Here is a 20,217-nt window from a genome sequence, read left to right on the forward strand (position 1 = left end):
CTATGGCTGAGTCCAGAGTTGAGCATTCCCGTGGCAAAGAGGGAGGGGAGGTCGTGGCAGGAGGAGACCAAGGAACGGAAGTGCCAGCAGATGAGGAGACCTCACCTCGGGGAGGCACTAGGGCCCCGCCTGCTCCCTCCTGGCAGCTCCCGCACTGAGGAAGGCCAGCATGGATGTCCCTGACCCCAGGAGTCCAGGAGGGGCCAGGAACCCTAAGAAAAAAAAAGTTTATTCTTAGAAATCCCCCTGAAATGGTCCTGCTGTCCTGAGCTGGGAAGCTGCCCACAGAGCTGCAGAGGCCCAGCCTCCCAGGACAACACCTGGACCCCCACAGAGCCCACAGCCCTCCCCCTACCTCCTCCCTGCCCCCACCCTCTCCATCTGAGCACCCACCGCACACCTGATGCTCAACAACGAACAAATCAAAGTTCCCCACCCACTTGTGGCACTTACGTTTTAGCTGGAGAGACATTTATAAACAAACAGGTGAATAATAGCAGATGCATAATATAATCTTAGGAAGAGACTGTGCCCTGAAGCCAAATAAAAGAGCAGCAAAGATGTTCAGGATGTCTGGAAGGAGGTGGTCCAAGTGAGGGGTGTGGAGTCCGGCTGAGGATGGAGAGAGCTGTGACACCTGAGGAGGATGAAAGGAAGAATCGTCTAGTGCCATCGAATCTCTGTAGAATCCAGATTCCACTGAAGGAAAGTAATAATGATAGTTATGTTTTTAAAGGCGGATATTTGCAGACTCTGGAAACGAATTCCTTTGTAAATGTTTTAACTTATGATGAAAATTTTTAGATTTCAACCTAAAAATGTATAGACGCATAATTTTTCTAAATTACTTTTAGATGTACAAGGACAAAAGTATTGATGTATATGAATATATGAAGTCCCCTGGTTGAGATCCTTACTCATCACTCATTGCCTGAGGTGAACACAATTGATATTTCCAAGCTCTAACTATCAATGCTTTGCTGGCACTTTTACTTAACTTTCATCTAAGGTGAAGGCAGTATGATTAGCCTTCCTTTGAGAAAAGAGAGACTCATCTGAAATCACAGGAACCAGTGAAATGACAAGGATGAGAACCATGAACTTCTGAGGCCCAGAGGGTAAGGCATTTCTGCCAGAGAATAAGAAATACAGGTCAAGGAGCCCAACCGAGGAGCCACATTTTCTTCGAGGTGCTTTCATTCACCTTCTAAATGTAAGATCCATTTCCTTTTTAGGTGAGCCAGTTCACCAGAAAATTGTCCTGATGAGGACTAGACATAAGAAGACTTCAAGTATCATAACTCTGAATCAGGGACAACGTTTAAAAATTATCTGGGATCTCACTGAATGAAAGAAAGGATCAGAGAAAAGCAAGCTGGTGAGTGTGTACTTACCGTGGGAAGACGCCAGGAGGACAGCCAACAAGCGCATCACATCTGGTGGAGTAGGAAACCCCAGAAGTGTGCATACACACGCACACACACACGAACAGTGGAGACACCAGAGCTCACAGTCTGCTCTCCCCGCCCCTGCATTCAACTTCTCTCGACACCACCAGTGGAAATGTTTATGTAAAACAGAACGTATTATGTCAGTCATATCAACCAAAAGAACGAGTTTTAAAGGTGAAAAGAGAAAAACAGAACCCCTCTTAGGGACAAGATGGAGCTGACATGTTTGGGGGGGAACCCCTATTGGGAACCCCCTTTTTCATCATTAATGACTTCTGTGCAACAGAAAGACTAGATTACAGAAGCATCATCAATACAAGCCAACAGTACTCTGCCCACCTGAGGAAAACCTCCCCTGCTCCCACGTGGAGACTGTACAGAACATTAGCAAACAATTCAAACAGAATAAATACCCAGGTGGCTCAGTCCTCTGAGAGCAAAAGCCCAGAAAATGCAGAAACGGAATGAAACAAATCAGTCCTGAAACCTGGTGAAGAAGCTCCACAACAGAACATCTTCACAAAGTGTGTTTCTGGGTTGGTCTCAGCCCCTAGTAGAGCTTCCGTAGGTGGTCAGCAAGGCAGCTCTGAAACCCGGCGGCTGGACAGGCTGGGCGAGATGTGAGATGTTTCCATGGGAGCAAGCAGTCATGGAGGAGCTGTTCTGAAAGTGCTTTCAACGTGTGTCCTGAGCTGGCATCAGACCTCACCAGGCCTTAGTTTCCTTGTGCGAAAAACTGGGCAATACAGTACCTGCCTCCTAGGTTTGTTGTAAGAACTGTATGAATGTCTGTAAAACACTGAGAACAGCGCTTGGCGCAGAGAACGCACTCCTGTCTCTAGCATATTCTTCCAGTGTCGGAAAGACTCTTTCTTCAAGGGCAAGTTGAGAAGTTTTGAGGAGACTGAAGCGTAAGTCAAGAAAGCACTCTGTGTGACACTGTAACGGTGGATCCGTGTTGTTAACATTGGTCCAGACTCGGAGAACACACACCATACAGCAACACCAAGGGTGAACGTGATGTAGAGGCGGACGTGGGGTGCATGTCAGTGCAGGTTCACTGACTGTGACAAGTGTACATCTGGTGATCCCCAGATGGAGAGTGAGGGGAAGCTGGGCGCTTATGGACTCAGACAGATGGGAAATCTGTATTTTCTTCTCAGTTTTGCTATGAACCCAAAATTGCTCTAAAAAGTTAAGTTAAAAACCAAAAGTCACCTCTACTGAATTACCTTGACCAAATCAGAATATATTGCCTAGAATTAAGAAAAAGTAAGGAGACTGGTGTGTGTGTGTGTGTGTGTATGCTTAAGAGACAGAGATAAACTCATGAATGGACTCAGATATTTCAAAAGACGGGCTCCCACATCCCTAGCTGTGGAACCTTCACCAGTGTGGTTCCTGCAAAACAATGACAACTCTGAGAAGTCCAGAAGGACAGGGTTATTCTAGAGTCATGGTGGAAGAGGGCCATGAGACGAGTCTCCGGGATGCGTTCGCTTAGTTAATGCTGTTCATTTGCTTAGATGCTCATCTGGCTTCCTGAATGCTACTTCAACTGAAGTCTTTGGGGACAGGAAAGCAGATGAAGATGAAGGATGGCTTCAGCAGCCTTTGGCTGCAACCCTTGGAGAGAAGTGGTTACATTCATTCATTAACCAACATTTTCAGGCATTTCATAGAACTGGGCACTACCCATTGCTGCAAATAGGGAAATGAAAAAGGCACGACCATGTCTTCAGAGAGACCTAATAGAGGAGATGGGCATTAAAAACCCGTGTCCTGTGGATCATAAGGACAACCACAGAGGCACATAACTTGTGCAGGAGGACTAGACTGGAGGTGTGGGCAGGGAAGGCAGCAAGCGGGGCCTGAGATGCTCTCAGTGAAGTAACAACTCAGGGAGTTTAGGGACATGAGAAAAGCAGTGGTGCGTGTATCAATATGTAGCAATCACAGCTGATGGAATGGCCAGAGACCAGCGCAGGGAGAGACAAACAGCCTGAAGAAAGGAGCAGGCAAGGGCTTCAGGGAGGGGAGAACTCTGAGTGACGGGGGACCAGCTCAGAGAGACACAGAGAGCAGGGAAGGCAGCCCCTAGGAGGTAGCAGGTTGGCTGTGCTTGTTTCAAAACAATTGGCTTTGTATTGTTGGAGTCACATCTTTTTTTGTCAGTAAATTATTGCAAAGCTTGCTCTACTGTGTTACCGTTGAGAACATTACTAGCCAAAGTTTGGCTCCTTTTCAGATGCTATCCTGCCAGACACAAGTTTCCTTTGTTATTAAAATGCCTTCCCCCTTCTCCAGTGCTCCATAATAATCTAGACCATTTACGGGGCACTTACCTCCACGTTAACAGATGACATCAAATACCTCTTGGTCAGCTTTCCATTCTGCCTCCTAACTGAAAAGTCACTTCTGCTGATAATGAACAACAATGAACCCATTTTTGTATGCATCTTTGCTAACTGGTTTATAGCATTCATGGTTTAATAAAACACTTATGACATGTGCAGCTTATTAAGATGCTTAAATCCTTAGATACCACACAAGGAGGAAAAATTGCCACAGAGTTCCAAGAAAATAATTTCATCAGTTTAAACACCAAATTCTCAATGACTTTACTCATTTCTCCTGTCATTCTTTATTTGATCTGTAAACAGCTCAGGTTAGGGGCACTGACCCCCATGTGTTCTAAGCTGCTTCAGTTGTGTCCAACTCTTTGAGAGCCCCTGGACTGTACCCTGCCAGGCTCCTCTGTCCATGGGATTTCCCTGGCAAGAATACTGGAGTGGGTTGCCATTTCCTCCTCCACAGGATCTTCAAGACCCAGGGATCGAACCCATGTCTCCTGTGTCTCCTGCATTGGCAGGCTGATTCTTTACTGCTGACCCACCAGAGAAGTCCCACACAGATGAAAATTCCAATTCTTCTATTTCTGCCTCAAAAAGAAAAGAACTGGCACATGACTCACTCGAGGGCAGGAAGCTGAAACAATCAGGACTCAGACCTTAGCGCTTTAGATCCCACAGTTTGTAGCCTCTAATAGAACACAAGTTTTCCCCTACACTTAGGTAACATTTTAAGATTTATAAAATGAAAATAAAGAGACTATATTTATTGAAAAAATATGCATAGAAGTGGACTCATGCAATTCAAAACTCTTGTTGTTCAAGGAGCAACTCTATTCTTATCACTGGAGTTATTGATAAAAATAAGTACTTCTCATAGGACCCAAGATGGCTGAAAAAGCAAATGTTAGCCAGTGGGGTGAGTAGAAAGGTCCAGAGAGAACTGTAGTGGTTGTTGTTCAGTCACTCAGTATAATCTGACTCTTTGCTACCCCATGGACAGCAACATGCCAGGCTTCCCTGTCCTTTACCATCTCCCAGAGTATGCTCAAACTCATGTACGTTTAACTGGTGATGCCATCCTACCATCTCATCCTCTGCTATTCCCTTCTCCTTCTGCCTTCAATCCTTCCCAGCATCAGGGTCTTTTCCAGTGATGCAGTTCTTCCCATCAGGTGGCCAAAGCATTGGACCTTCAGCTTCAGCATCAGTCCTTCCAATGAATATTCAGGATTAATTTCCTTTGGGATTGACAGGTTTGATCTCCTTGCCATCCAAGGGACTCTCAAGAGTCTTCTCCAGGACCACAGTTCAAAAACATCAATTCTTCAGCTTTCTTTATGGTCCAACCCTCACATCCATACATGACTACTGGAAAAACCATAGCTTTGACTAGACAGACGATTGTCGGCAAAGTAACGTTTCTGCTCTTTAACACACTGTCTAGGTTTGTCATAGCTTTTCTTACAAGGAGCAAGCAACTTTAAATTTCATGTTCAGTCACCATTAGCTGTGAATTTGGAGCCCACAAAGATAAAGTCTGTCACTGTTTCTACGGTTTCCCCATCTATTTGCCATGAAGTGATGGGACCAGACACCATGATCTTCGTATTATTTGAATGTTGAGTTTTAAGCCAGCTTTTCACTCTCCTCTTTCACTTTCATCAAGAGAGTCTTCAGTTATTCTTCGCTTTCTGCCATAAGAATGGTGTCATCTGCATATCTGAGGTTATTGATATTTCTCCCGGTAATCTTGATTAAGAAGAAGTGGCAAGAATACACAGGAGAACTGTACAAAAAAGATCTTCATGACCCAGATAACCACAACGCTGTGATCACTCACCTAGAGACAGACATCCTGCAATGTGAAGTCAAGTGGGCCTTCATAGGAAGCATCACTATGAACAAAGCTAGTGGAGGTGACGGAATTCCAGTAGAGCTATTCCAAATCCTAAAAGATGATGGTGTGAAAGTGCTGCACTCAATATGCCAGCAAATTTGGGACTCAGCAGTGGCCACTGGACTGGAAAAGGTCAGTTTTCATTTCAATCCCAAAGAAAGGCAACGCCAAAGAATCCTCAAACTACCACACAATTGTACTCATCTCACATGCTAGCAAAGTAATACTCAAAATTCTCCAAGCAAGGCTGCAACAATACATGAGCTGTGAACTTCCAGATGTTCAAGCTGGATTTAGGAAAGGCAGAGGAACCAGAGATCAAATTGCCAACATCCACTGGATCATAGAAAAAGCAAGAGAGTTCCAGAAAAATGTCTACTTCTGCTTTATTGACTACTCCAAAGCCTTTAACTGTGTGGATCACAACAAACTGTGGGAAATTCTTCAAGAGATGAGAATACCATATGACCTGACTTCCCTCCTGAGAGATCTGTATGCAGGTCAAGGAGCAACAGTTAGAACTGGACATGGAACAACAGACTGGTTCCAAATCAGGAAAGGAGTATGTCAAGGCTGTACATTGTCACCCTGCTTATTTAACTTGTCTTTAAAGTACATCATGTGAAATGCCAGGCTGGCTGAAGCAAAAGCTGGAATCAAGATTGCCTGGAGAAATATCAATAACCTCAAATACACAGATGACACCACCCTTATGGCAGATATTGAAGAGGAACTGAAAAGCCTCTTGATGAAAGTGAAAGAAGAAAGTGAAAAAGTTGGCTTAAAACTTGTCATTCAGAAAACTAAGATCATGGCATCCAGTCCCATCACTTCATGGGAAATAGATGGGGAAACAGTGGAAACAGTGTCAGACTTTGTTTTTCTGGGCTCCAAAATCACTGCAGATGGTGACTGCAGCCATGAAATTAAAGGACACTTGCTCTTTAGAAGAAAAGCTATTACCAATGTAGACAGCATATTAACAGCAAAGACATTACTTTGCCAACAAAGTTCCATCTAGTCAAAGCTATGGTTTTTCCAGTAATCATGTATGGATATGAGAGTTGGACCATAAAGAAAGTTGAGCACTGAAAGATTGATGCTTTTGAACTGTGGTGTTGGAGAAGACTCTTGAGAGTCCCTTGGAGTGCAAGAAGATCCAACCAGTCCATCCTAAAGGTAATCAGTCCTGAATATTCATTGGAAGGACTGATGCTGAAGCTGAAACTCCAACACTTTGGCCACCTGATGCAAAGAACTGACTCATTGGAAAAGACCCTGATGCTGGGAAAGATTGAACACAGGATGAAAAAGGGACAACAGAGGATGAGATTGTTGGATGGCATCACCAACTCAATGGACATGAGTTTGAGCAAGCTCTGAGAATTGGTGATGGAAGGGAAGCAAAGATGTTGCAGCATGGGTTCACAAAGAGTCAGACACGACTGAGCAACTGAACTGAACTGAACTGATGGGACCAGATGCCATGATCTTCACATTTTTTGAATGTTGCATTTTAAGCCAGCTTTTTCACTCTCCTCTTTCACTTTCATCAAGAGACTATTCAGTTCCTCTTCTATTTCTGCCATAAGGGCGGTGTCATCTGCATATCTGAGGTTATTGATATTTCTTTCGCCAATCTTAATTCCAGTTTGTGCTTCATTGAGCCCACCATTTTGCATGATGTACTCTGCAGACAAGTTAAACAAGCACGGTGACAGTATACAGCCTTCATGTACTCATTTACCGATTTGAAACCAGTCTGTTATTCCATGTCCAGTTCCAACTATTGCTTCTTGACCTGCATACAGATTTCTCAAGAGGCAGGTCAAGTGGTCTGGTATTCCCATCTCTTAAAGAATTTTCCACAGTTTGCTGTGATTCACACAGTGAAGGTTTTAACATAGTCAATAAAGCAGAAGTAGATGTTTCTCTGGAGTTTTGAGCATTACTTTGCTAGTGTGTGAAATGAATGCAATTATATGGTAGTTTGAACATTCTTTGACATTGCCTTTATTTGGGATTGGAATGAAGACTGACCATTTCCAGTCCTGTGACCACTGCTGAGTTTTCCAAATCCGCTGGCATATAAAGTGCAGCACTTTCACAGTATCATATTTTGGAAAGTGTGGGTACAGACCCAAATAACTGTGGGTGACCACTCCTGACAGATGGCTTAGCAGACATTACTCAGGCCTTTTAACTGACAGTAAACTTAACAGTAAAGTACTCCTAAAGCAGATTAAAGGGGTCCCAGAGATGAGAAGAGGCAAGAATTGTGGACAAAATAGAAATGACAGCAGAAAGCTTAGGAAAAAGTAGATACACAGCATAGTACCAAAAGGTGGGTTTTAATCATCTAGCAAAAGCACCCACTTTGAGCACCACCTTCGTCAGCATTGCAAAGTATCAGGGGGCCACTCAACCTGCTGGTGTACACATGCGTACACATGAGCAACAAAAGGTAAACGTAGCTCCATGTCCACAGGGAGGAGACCAACTGGGCACACGACAGAGCCCTGTTGATTTACCCTGGTGAGTGTTCATTATCTGTTTGTATTCATCTCTTGCTGACATTTGTCTGCATTCATTTCAGCATTTGTCATCACAAGGACCATTCAGAATCAATACGTTCATAGACTTCCACTTGCAAATATGGCGATCTTTGTGTTTAAACTAAGAAATATCTTCCTAATTCAGTTGGCCTGGAATACAATGTTGGGATGAAAGGCCAGGTGCCAAGGAGACCAAGCAGATAATGGGAGGGAGCGGAAAGGGGAGGTAAATCCACTCTGAGAGAGAGAGCTGGAATTTGAAGAGATGGCCAGGAGATGATCTGGTGCCAATTGAGAGTCTGTGTGTAGGGCTCAGCTATGGGCTGAGTGCTGTGTCCGGCCCCCAACAAAAAAAAGTTATATGTTGGAAGCCCTACCCCATGTGTGGATACCAGGAGGTGGGCTGTTTGGGGGGTGATTATGTCATCATGAGGGGCACCCATGATAAGATTAGTGCCCTTGTAGAAGAAGACACATGAGATCTGCTTCTCCACAAGGTAAGGACACAACAGGAAGGCTGCCATCTGCAAACCAGGAAAACATGCCTCCCCCGTCACGGGAGCTGCCCGCACCTGCATCTTGGGCTTCCAGACTCCTGAACTGTGAGGACTGCATTTCTGTCAATTAAGCCACTCGGTCTGCAGCATTTGTTACATCTGCCTGAATGGACTAAGGCAGTGCCAGTGCCCACTAAGTCTACAGATTTAGATGGAAAAGGAATGTGAGACCATCAAGATGATTTGAACAGATAGATTATATATGGGTATCTTTTTCTTTTAAATTTGTTTGTTGCTGCTCAGTCATGCTGTTTGTTGTTGTTCACTAAGTCATGTCCAACTCTTTGCAACCCAATGGACTACAACACACTAGCCTCCTCTGTCCTCCACTATCTCTCGGAGTTTTCCCAAATTCATGTCCACGTGTTAGTTGATTGATTTTTGTTTAAATCCTTACTTTATTCCATAGAAGCTTTTGAAACAGCTTAAAAGAAAAATGTGTTCGTCACTCATTCATATCCAACGCTTTGCAACCTGATAGACTGTAGCCCGCCAGGCCCCTCTGTCCGTGGAATTATCTAGTCAAAAATACTGGAGTGGGCTGCCATTTCCTACTCCAGGAGATCTTCTCTATCCAGGGGTCAAATCTGGGTCTCCTGCATTGTAGGCAGATTCTTTACCATATGAGTCACGAGGGAAGTAGGTGGCTTGAAACAGCTTGCATGTATGCACCCCCAGTCACTTCAGTCACATCCAACTCTTTGCAACCCCGTGGACTATAGCCCACCAGGCTCCTCTGCCCATGAGATTCTCCAGGTAAAAATATTGGAGTGCCCTCTTCCAGCGGATTTTCCCAACCCAGGCATCAAACCTGTGTCTAGGTGTGTCTCCTGCAAGGCAGGCAGAATATTTACCACTGAGCCACCAGGGAAGCCCAGTGAAAAGTGAAACAGTTCTTAAGAAATACAAAATAATGAGATTTTATTTGGCAAAGAAGCTTTGCTAACTGCACATGTATTTACCATAGTCAGTTTAGAGGGAAAGATTGATGTACTAAAATGTATGTTTATGATGCCTCACAATTACTAAAATGGGGCAGTTCTGAACCTCCCCAGTAATGAGTGAAGAAAAACACATTTACGTCTTATAGGATGTTCATCGAGTTAGAACATGACATGGAAGTTGCAAGTAGACTTCAGGGAAAGGAAAATAAGAGGTGGTATTTAATAATGAAAAAGGGAACAATTCTGTGATAAAACATAACAATGCCAAACAAGAGAGCATGAAAATATGCAAGGTACAAGCTGATAGAACAAGGAAACTAGACAAATCCACAATCTAGTTGGAAACTTCAACACTCCTCTTTCAGTAATTGGGGCTTCCCTGATGGTTCAGAGGGTAAAGCATCTGCCTGCAATGTGGGTGAGCCAGGTTCAATTCTTGGGTCGGGAGGATCCCCTGGAGAAGGAATTGGCAACCCACTCCAGTATTCTTACCTGGAAAATCCCATGGACAGAGGAGCCTGGTGGGCTACAGTGCATGGGGTCGCAAAGAGACAGACACAACTGAGCGACCTCACTTTCACTTTCAGTAACTGATACACCAAACCAGCAGAAAATCAGTAAGATAGGGCTGACCTAAGCAACACCACCAGTCACTTCGATCCACTGACATGTATAGAATCCTCAGTTCAATTAGAACACACATTCTTCTCAAGCTTACTTTGGAACATTCTCCAAGACAGACCACATTCTGAGGCATAAAACACACAGTAACAAGTAGAAATCACATGAAATATGTTCAGAGATCACAGTGGACTTGTTAGAAATCAATACCAGAGAGAGAGAGCTGGAAAATCTCAGGTCACACAGGTCAAAAAGGAAGTTTCACGAGAAATTTTAAAACATTTGAACTAAACAAAAATGATTATGTAAATTATCGAAAACTCCTATAATGCAGCAAAAGCAAAGGCTAGAGGAAATTTGATAGCATTAAGTGCATATATTAGGGGAAAAAACAGTTCAAAAATCAATAACCTAAGGGTCTACCTTAAGAAACTAGAGAAAGAAAAGCAGTTTAAACAGAAATAAAAGAAATCATAAAAATTGGAGTATAAATCAATGAAACGGGAAATGGGAAAAAATAGTCAACAAAAATCAAAAGATGGTTCCTTGAAAAGATAAATAAAATTGATAAAACTCTAGCCAAATGAATGGAGAAAAAGAAAAAAAGACATAAATTACCAGTACCAAAAATGAAAAAGGGGCCATCACTATGGATCCTATGAACATTAAAAGAATAACAAAGGGACTTCCTTGGTGATCCAGGGGCTAATGCTCTGTGCTCCCAACACAGGGGTCCTGGGTTCAATCCCTGGTTGGGGAACTAGTTCCCACGTGCCACAACTAAGAGCTCACATACTGCAACTACAAGACCCAGTGCAGCCAAATAAATAAACTAAATATTTTTTAAAAAGAAATAACAAAGAAATGCTCTGAGAAACTTTATGCCCCCAAATTCATGAACTTTCAATTAATTGATAAACACAAATGACCAAGTCTACGAAGGTGAAATAGATCATCTGGATAGGTCTATTATCTGCTAAATAAATTCACTGGTAAATTCTACCAAACATTTCAGGAAGAAATTATACTGTCTTCACAATATCTTCTACAATATCTTCACATTTCATGCAAAGATGGGCACAATAAAGGACAGAAATGGTATGGACATAACAGAAACAGAAGATATTAAGAAAAGGTGGCAAGAACTATACAAAAAAGATTTTCATGACCCAGATAACCACGATGGTATGATCACTCACCTAGAGCCAGATATCGTGGAATGCGAAGTCAAGTGGGCCTTAGAAAGTATCACTACGAACAAACTAGTGGAGGTGATGGAATTTCAGCCGAGCTATTCCAAATTCTAAAAGATGATGCTGTGAAAGTGCTGCACTCAATATGCCAGCAAATCTGGAAAACACAGCAGTGGCCACAGGACTGGAAAAGATCAGTTTTCATTCCAATCCCAAAGAAAGTCAATGCCAAAGAATGCTCAAACTACTGCACGATTGCACTCATCTCACACACCAGCAAAGTAATGTTCAAAATTCTCCAAGCGAGGCTTCAGCAGTATGTGAACTGAGAATTTCCAGATATTCAAGCTGGATTTAGAAAAGGCAGAGGAACCAGAGATCAAATTACCAACATCCGTTGGGTCATAGAAAAAAAAAAGAGATGTCCAGAAAAACATCTACTTCTGCTTTATTGACTATGCCAAAGCTTTTGATTGTGTGGATCACAACAAACTGTGGAAAATTCTTCAAGAGATGGCAATACCAGACCACCTGACCTGCTTCCTGAGAAATCTGTATGCAGATCAAGAAGCAATAGTTAGAACTGGACATGGAACAACAGACTGGTTCCAAATTGTGAAAGGAGCACCCCAAAACTGTATTTTGTCACCCAGCTTATTTAACTTATATGCAAAGTACATCATGCAAAATGTTGGACTGGATGAAGCACAAGTTGGAATCAAGATTGCTGGGAGAAATATCAATAACCTCAGATATGCAGATGACATCACCCTTATCGCAGAAAGCGAAGAGGAACTGAAGAGCCTCTTGATGAAAGTGAAAGAGGAGAGTGAAAAAGCTGGCTTAAAACTCAACATTCAAAAAGCACAAAGATCACAGCATCCGATCCCATCACTTCATGGCAAGTAGATGGGGAAGCAATGGAAACAGTAACAGACTCTATTTTCTTGGGCTCCAAAATCACTGCAGATGGTGACTGCAGCCATGAAATTTAAAGACACTTGCCCCTTGGCAGAAAGGCTACGACAAACCTAGACAACATGTTAAAAAGCAGAGCATTTACTTTGTTGACAATCGTCTGTCTAGCCAAAGCTACAGTTTTTCCAGTAGTCCTGTATGGATATGAGAGTTGGACCATAAAGAAAGCTCAGAGCCGAAGAATTGATGCTTTTGAACTGTGGTGTTGGAAAAGACTCTTGAGAGTCCCTTGGACTACAAGGAGATCAAACCAGTCCATTCTAAAGGAAATCAGTCCTGAATATTCATTGGAAGGACTGATGCTGAAGCTGAAACTTCAATATTTTGGCCACCTGATGTAAAGAACCGACTCATTGGAAAACACCCTGATGCTGAGAAAGATTGAAGGTGGGAGAAGGTGATGACAGAAGATGAGGTGATTGGATGGCATCACCAACTCAATGGACGTGAGTTTGAGTAAACTCTGAGAGTTGGTGATGGACAGGGAATCCTGGCGTGCTGCAGTCCATGGGGTCGCAAAGAGTCAGACACGACTGAGTGACTGAACTGAACTGAACAATGTATTTGAGAAAAGAGAAGGAAAAGGAATCATTCATAACAGCCTGTGAGACTGGCACTACCCAAATACTAAAATCTGATAAACACATTACAAGAAAAAAAAATTGCAGACCAAGACCCAGATCCTTAAGCTTCCCAGGTGGCCCAGTGGCAAAGAATCCACCTGTCAGTGCAGGAGACTCAGGAGACACAGGTTCCATCCCTGGATCAGGAAGATCCCCTGAAGAAGGAAATGGCAACCCACTCCAGTATTCTTGCCTGGAGAATTCCATGGACAGAGGAGTCTGGCGGGCTACAGTCCATGAGGTCACAAACAGTTGGACAGGACTAAGCACATACACAGAAAACCCTTATGAACAAAGACAAAATAAAAGAAACCTCAATAAAATATCAGCACATCAAATTCAACAAAGTATAAAAAGAATCATACACTAAGACCAAGTGAATTTACTCCAGGTCTGCAAGACTGGGTCAGTTTTTGAAAATAAATCACTGTAACCACATCCAGAGGCTAAAGAAGAGACATCATAGGGTCACGTGTCAATTGATGTAGGAAACGCATCAGACAGAAGTCCAGCAGAACTCAGGATAAAATTTCTCAGTGATAGTATGGGGGAATCTTTTCAACTTGCTAAAACATCTATCAAAAAAATACACTTTGCATCATGCTTAATGATGAGAAATTGAACAATTTCTCCCTAAGATTAGGAGCAAACCAAGCATATTCTCTCTCACCACTTCTGTTTAACATCATGCTGGAAGACCTAACTAGTGCAAAAAGACAGTAAAAGGAAACAAAGAAGCAGAAATAAAGGAAAATAAAAATAAACTATGACCAAGTTCAGCTTATCCCAGGAATACAACATTACTCTATCATTTAAAAAGCTATTAAATAATTAATGACATGAAAGTAAGTAGCCTCCAATTAAAATAAATAAATTTTTAAAAAGAATATTTAGTGACATTAATCGATTTATAACAAAATAAATTACAAACCCCTTCACTACCCCCATAGATGCAATGAAATAAAGTTCAATGTCCATTCAAGATAAATATTCTTAGCAACCAGGGAATAAATTAACAGAGAATGCTAAAAACGATTGCCTCAAAGAAAAATTGACAGGAAAATGTTTAAAACATTCTCCTTAGGAGTGAAAATGAGGTAAGGATACTCACTGTCCCCATTCCTATTCATTATTGAACTATAAAAAAAGGCAGAAAAGAAAAAAACTGAAAATATATAAAAGGATGGAAAAGGAAGAATATTGTACATAGGAAGACCAAAAGAACAACCAGTTAATTTATTAGGATTAATAGAAGTTAAGGTTTGCTGGGCATGAAATCAGTACATAAATGTCAGCAGCATTTCTGTAGCCAGCAATAAACATTTGAAAATATAAACCTGTAATTCTCCATAGCAACAAAAACACATAAAGAAAAAAATTTTAACAGAAAATGTATAAGGTTTTTATGGAGAATATTAAATGCCGTTGAAAGACTTCGGTCACCTTTTTTGTGGTTTTTTTGTGGCTATTGAGAAAGATATCATTTTCGAAATCATATGTTCTGAACGCATAAAACACCTAATAAGGAGAGGAGAATGTCCATATTCATGGATAGAAAGGCTTGACCATATAAAGTTATAAATTCTGCTTGATTTATCTCCCTTCAAAACAGTCTCCCTCAAAATCCCAACTGGGTTTTGAAGACCTGGAAAGCAGGTATAAACAGTGAGTGGGTCCATTTCGGGGCTCTGCCTGCTGCTCCCTGGATGGATTTTCTATCCGTGAACCCGGATCCTTCCCCTAATTGCCTCAGCTTGAGTGTCCAATGGGGTTGGTGAAGGAATTCCTTGTTTTTCAAAGTTGACTTGAATACTTGTGGCATGTTGTGTTTCACACACAGACACCATATGTTGTTAACTCCATTCCCACCAACAAGTGAGGGCACATTCCCCTCTCTGGAATCCAGAAGACATCCTGTGATGGACCCACCATACAGAATGATGAAAATGATGCTTTTATGACTTTCAAGGCTGGTTGTGGAAGGATGCAGCTTCAGCCTGGCTCTCTCGGGACACATGCTTTGGATCCCTGAACCAACATATAGACAGTCAGGCTACCCTGATTAAAGGCAAAAGGAGAAGAGGGCAGCAGAGAGAGATGGTTGGATGGCATCACAGCTCAATGGACATGAATTTGAGCCAACTCCAGGGGATAGTGAAGGACAGGGGAGCCTGGCATGCTGCGGTCCATCAGTTCAGTTCAGTCGCTCAGTCATGTTCGGCTCTTTGTGACCCCAAGGACTGCAGCACACCAAGCCATGGGGTCAGAAGAAGGCGGACACGACTTAGCGACTGAGTGACAACACCCTGATGGTGTGTAGACCATGTGGAGAGATTATGTAGAGGGAGGAACTCAGGAACACCACCTGGAGAAGCACTCAGCAGATTGCATCTGCCCAGCCTAGGTGCCCTGGGTGAGCCCTGGAGCTGACACCAAAGGAAGGGGAGATGACCCCCACCAGAACCCACTCAGATCACAGACTGGTGAGTAAGACACATAGAGCTTGCAGCCACCGAGCTTAGGGGTGGTTTGCAGCACAGCCATCAAAACAAGAATGACATTCTCAGCCCTTTGCTTTCATTGGCTTAGGACATTCCAGGAAAAACCTTGCAGAGCATTTAATAGAAATGCTTTGAATGGGGGATGAACGTGGACATCCTTCCAACACCAAGTCTTGCCATCAGGACGTGCGCCACGCCAAATCCTTTTCTCTGCATCTATTGAAGTGATATACGTTTTCCTCCCACGAAATCACTGAAATGTGCTGAATTGCATATATTTTTTTCCTAATGATAAATGTCTTTGCATTCCTACCATAATCCCCACTATGTCAGAGGTACTTTTATGTATACTTCTGGAATTGATTTGCTAATATTTTACTTACATAGAGTAAAAGTTCAGTCTATGTACATAAGAGGGATTAGTATATGATCTTTTTTTTTGCTAGGACATCAAGGTCACAGCGAGCATGTAAAATGAACTGCCCCATTTTTCTTCTTACTCAGCCGGCTGTCTGTGGGGCTGAGGTCGCACTGGCTGCCCCTGTCCTGGAGGAAGGCCTGAGTGGACTGACTGGGGGATGGGTGTCTGCTGACTCGAGTCGGCCCAGGCGCCCCCGCGGGTCTCCATGCTCTCAGTGCATCCAAGGGCACAGCCGACTGAGACACAAATGGGCCAGGTATGGGAGGGAGAATGACTCAAGGAGCCCCCACGCAGGTCCATCCAACTTGGGGACAACATCGGCTGTGAGGCAACCTGGAGTAGCACCTGCTTTTGTCCTGGGTCCCTCTGGGTTCTTCCAGGTTTGGGACCACTTCCAGAATAAACTACAAATAATCATTCTCTCTCTAAAAGATGTTATCCTCGTGGGTAAATAATCTGTGGGGTAAACCCCAGAGTGGATTCAATATTCTTTTCTTAATACGCGTTTATTTATTTGGCTGCACCAGGTCTTTGTTGCAGTATGTGGGATCTAGCTGCCTGACCTGGAATCGAACCTGTGCCCCCCTGCATCGGGAGTGCTGTGTGTAAGCCACTGGACCACTAGGGAAGTCTCCCAAAGTGGGTTCAATGTTCTAACAGCAGGGTGACTTATCCGCTCCACCTTTGCACATGTGGAGCACCCGAACGAGGCATGTGAAGGGGAGGTGGGAACTGCTGTCTCTCAAGCAAAGCCTTCTGCCACTCCTCCCATCCTGGGCTGTGTTTCTGATGCGGACTGGACCACAGGGCACTGCCATCCCATGGCTGTGTGCCATCCACCCTGCTCCACAGACAACGCAGCAAAGCTCGAGAGGCTGTGGGGCTCACCCAGAGCTGGTGTGAAATGATAGTGCCAGGATGCAAAGCCAGACTCACAGCTCCGGCTCCTCCAACAACACCGCCCTCTGGACGAGATTCAGGACCTGCCATTGACCAGACCTGTCACTTCATTTTTCTTAGAGCCTCAGTTTGCTCATTTGCAAATGAATGTGTGCTCTGTCGTATCTGATTCTTTTCAACCCCAGGCTCCTCTGTCCATGGGATTTCCCAGGCAAGAATACTGGAGTGGGTTGCCAGTTCCTTCTCCAAGGGATCTTCCTGACCCAGGGATTGAACCCATGTCTCTTGACATTCCTGCATTGGCAGGCAGGTTCATTACCACTAGCACCGCCTGGGAGGGAAGATAAAAAACCCCCACCAGACTTGTTCAATTTGAACAAGCCCCTTGAGTGTGCATACAAGATGAGCCAGGGTCATGCATACGGGGCAGGGGGACCTGGCAGATGGTCCAGAGGTGGCCGTGGCTCCTTCCTGGCCCACCTGGGTAGGTAAGGAGGCAGGACACAGACGGGAGGAGCCACAACCTGCAGCCTGGAGAGCAGCTGTCTGTGCAGGTGCTGACTTTCCTGCCATTACAGCAGCTCTGAGTGCATTGTGCCAGGATGGCAGGGGAGGCACAGGGTGACATCAGCTCATTCCCAGGAGTGGTCATGAGAGGACATCACATGGTGAGCTGGCCGGAATGGCTCTTTCTTTGTCCCTCCAGGATGGCCACTGCTGAGGGGAGATCCAAGGCCCCCATATCTGGGTCAGAATCTTCCCAGGACCAGTGGACTGGTGACCGTTCTCGCCAGCAAAGCTGTGGCAGCAGAGATGGTCAGATGTGCAGAGAGCCAGCCTGTCTGAGTTCTGGCCTGTACACCAGCAGACATGTCTGTATTTCTTATAAAACATGGAATGTCTTTATTTCTGTGACTGTCGATACAGTTTCCAGCCATGAACAGGCCATTTGCATTTGCCTCTTCTCTGTCCAAAATCACAGCCCCCAGCTCTGTGCTCACCACTCCCGGGCCTGCACCTGCCCATGGCTGCCCTGAGAACATGTCCATGAAGGAAGAACAGCATCACATTTTGAGCACTCACATCCTATCCCTCTGGTTGACATCTGATTTACCCAGACAAAGGTGGGTTTGCCCATCTCTTTTGCATGGTGGTGGTTTAGTCATGAAGTCATGTCCTATTCTTGTGACTCCATGGACTGTAGCCTGTCAGGCTCCTCTGTCCACAGGATTCTCCAGGCAAGAATAACTGGAGTGGGTTTCCATTTCCTTCTGCAGGGGATCTTCCTGACCCAGGAATCAAACCCGAGTCTCCCGCATTTCAGGCAGATTCTTTACCCACTGAGCTATGAGGGAAGCCCCCTCTTTTGCATATCTACTGTTTATGTTCAATTGCTAAGTCATGTCCGACTCTGCGACCCCATGGACTGCAGCACAGGCTCCTCTGTCCTCTACTGTCTCCCTGAGTTTGCTCAAATTCATGTCCCCTGAGTCGGTGATGCCATCCAATCATCTCATCCTCTGTCATCTCCTTCTCCTCTTGCCCTCAATCTTTCCCAGCATCAAGTTCTTTTCTAATGAGTAAGCTGTTTGCATCAGGTGGCCAAAGTATTGGAGCTTCAGCTTCAGCATCAGTCCTTCCAATGAATATTCAGGACTGGTTTGCTTTAGGATTGATTGGTTTGATCTCCTTGCAGTCCAAAGGACTCTCAAGGGTCTTCTCCAGCACCACAATTTGAAAGCATCAAGTCTTCAGTGCTCAGCCTTCTTTATGGTCCAACTCTCATGTCTGTACAAGTCATAAAGATGATCCTAACATTGTCCCGGTGATCTACACACGAGCTCATGTCACTGCACTGGAATGGAAAAACCTACCTCCACCCCACATACCATTCTGCATTCCCAGCGGTAGAGTTTTAAATAATTTGACAATGTGGAAACTTGAAAGGTGATATTTCTTTTAGATCAAGAGCACGCTGCTAGATTGAAGACAGAGAGAAAGGAAATGCACAGACTGTTCCATAACATTTTGTAATATTTTTTCCTATTTCTTTCGATTTGTCCCTTTCCAATGGTTCTAAGATATATTAGGCTGCTTATTGGTCATGATGTACTTATATAAAGAGCTTTCATATCTTGTGGAGATCAGCCCAGCTCCAGCAGAAATCTATTCGTTGTGACTAAGTAAGTAAGAGCGATATTTTTGCCAGGGAGTACCTGCTACATTGCATTAGCTTTATTTGGAGAAAAAAGGCATTTTCATGTCTGAATTGTGGTACTTTTGCTTTGCTCAGAAAACAGATTGACTGATGGATTTAAGAAATGTTCACAGAAGCTCAAGGGATTAAAGCAAGAAATATCTATATATGCCTGCTATGAGAAAATAAGTTAAATAAAGCCATGACATTGGTTACTTTTGATTTAACAAAATTTCTCTTTTTTCAGAAATTTTGTTTTTCTTTAAAATGAAGATTGAATAAATATAATTTGCATGGGGGTGTGTGAGTGCTAAGTCACTTCAGTTATGTCTAACTCTTATAGTCTGTAGCCCGGCAGGCTCCTCTGTCCATGGGATTCTCCAGGCAAGAATACTGGAGTTGGTTGCCATTTTCTTCTCCAGGGGATCTTCCCGACCCAGGGATCAGACCCAGGTCTCTAACATCTCCTGCAGTGGCAGGCAGGTTCTTTACCATTAGCAAATGCTTCTAAAATCAGAAAAGGTTAATAGAGAAGATATGGTATCATAACTCCACAAGGTATTACCTACATGAAGTTTAACCTTTAGCAATTCAAGAATCCTTCTCAACAGTAAAGGCTCCACTCAACACGGTAAGACACTGCTTCAAAGAGGCTGAAATAGAAGAAGAAGCAGCATATCAGTAAAATCAGAAGATGTACCAGGTACATATCTGCAGGTCACTCAGGTGGCCTTTCTGAGCCTCCCCATCCCCAACCTCATCACCACGGAGACAAGAAAAAACACAGGTGACAAAGAGTTCATTCAAAGGTGCTTGTTATTTTCTTGGCATCTTCGCTGCTACCATGATGATGATTAAACTCAAACAACAGAGACATAAAGAAAGAAAAGCACACTGAGCCCACCTCCTGGACCCACCACTGCTTGCTAGAGCCCTGTTGCTGCTCCTGTGGTGATGCTGCCTCCGTCCCCCTCCCCGGGAGGCCCACCCTAAGCTGTCCAGAAGCTGAGGTTTCCTCTTTATTA

This window comes from Bos indicus x Bos taurus, chromosome 11, assembly GCF_003369695.1.
Source record: "Bos indicus x Bos taurus breed Angus x Brahman F1 hybrid chromosome 11, Bos_hybrid_MaternalHap_v2.0, whole genome shotgun sequence".
Classification (NCBI taxonomy): domain Eukaryota; kingdom Metazoa; phylum Chordata; class Mammalia; order Artiodactyla; family Bovidae; genus Bos; species Bos indicus x Bos taurus.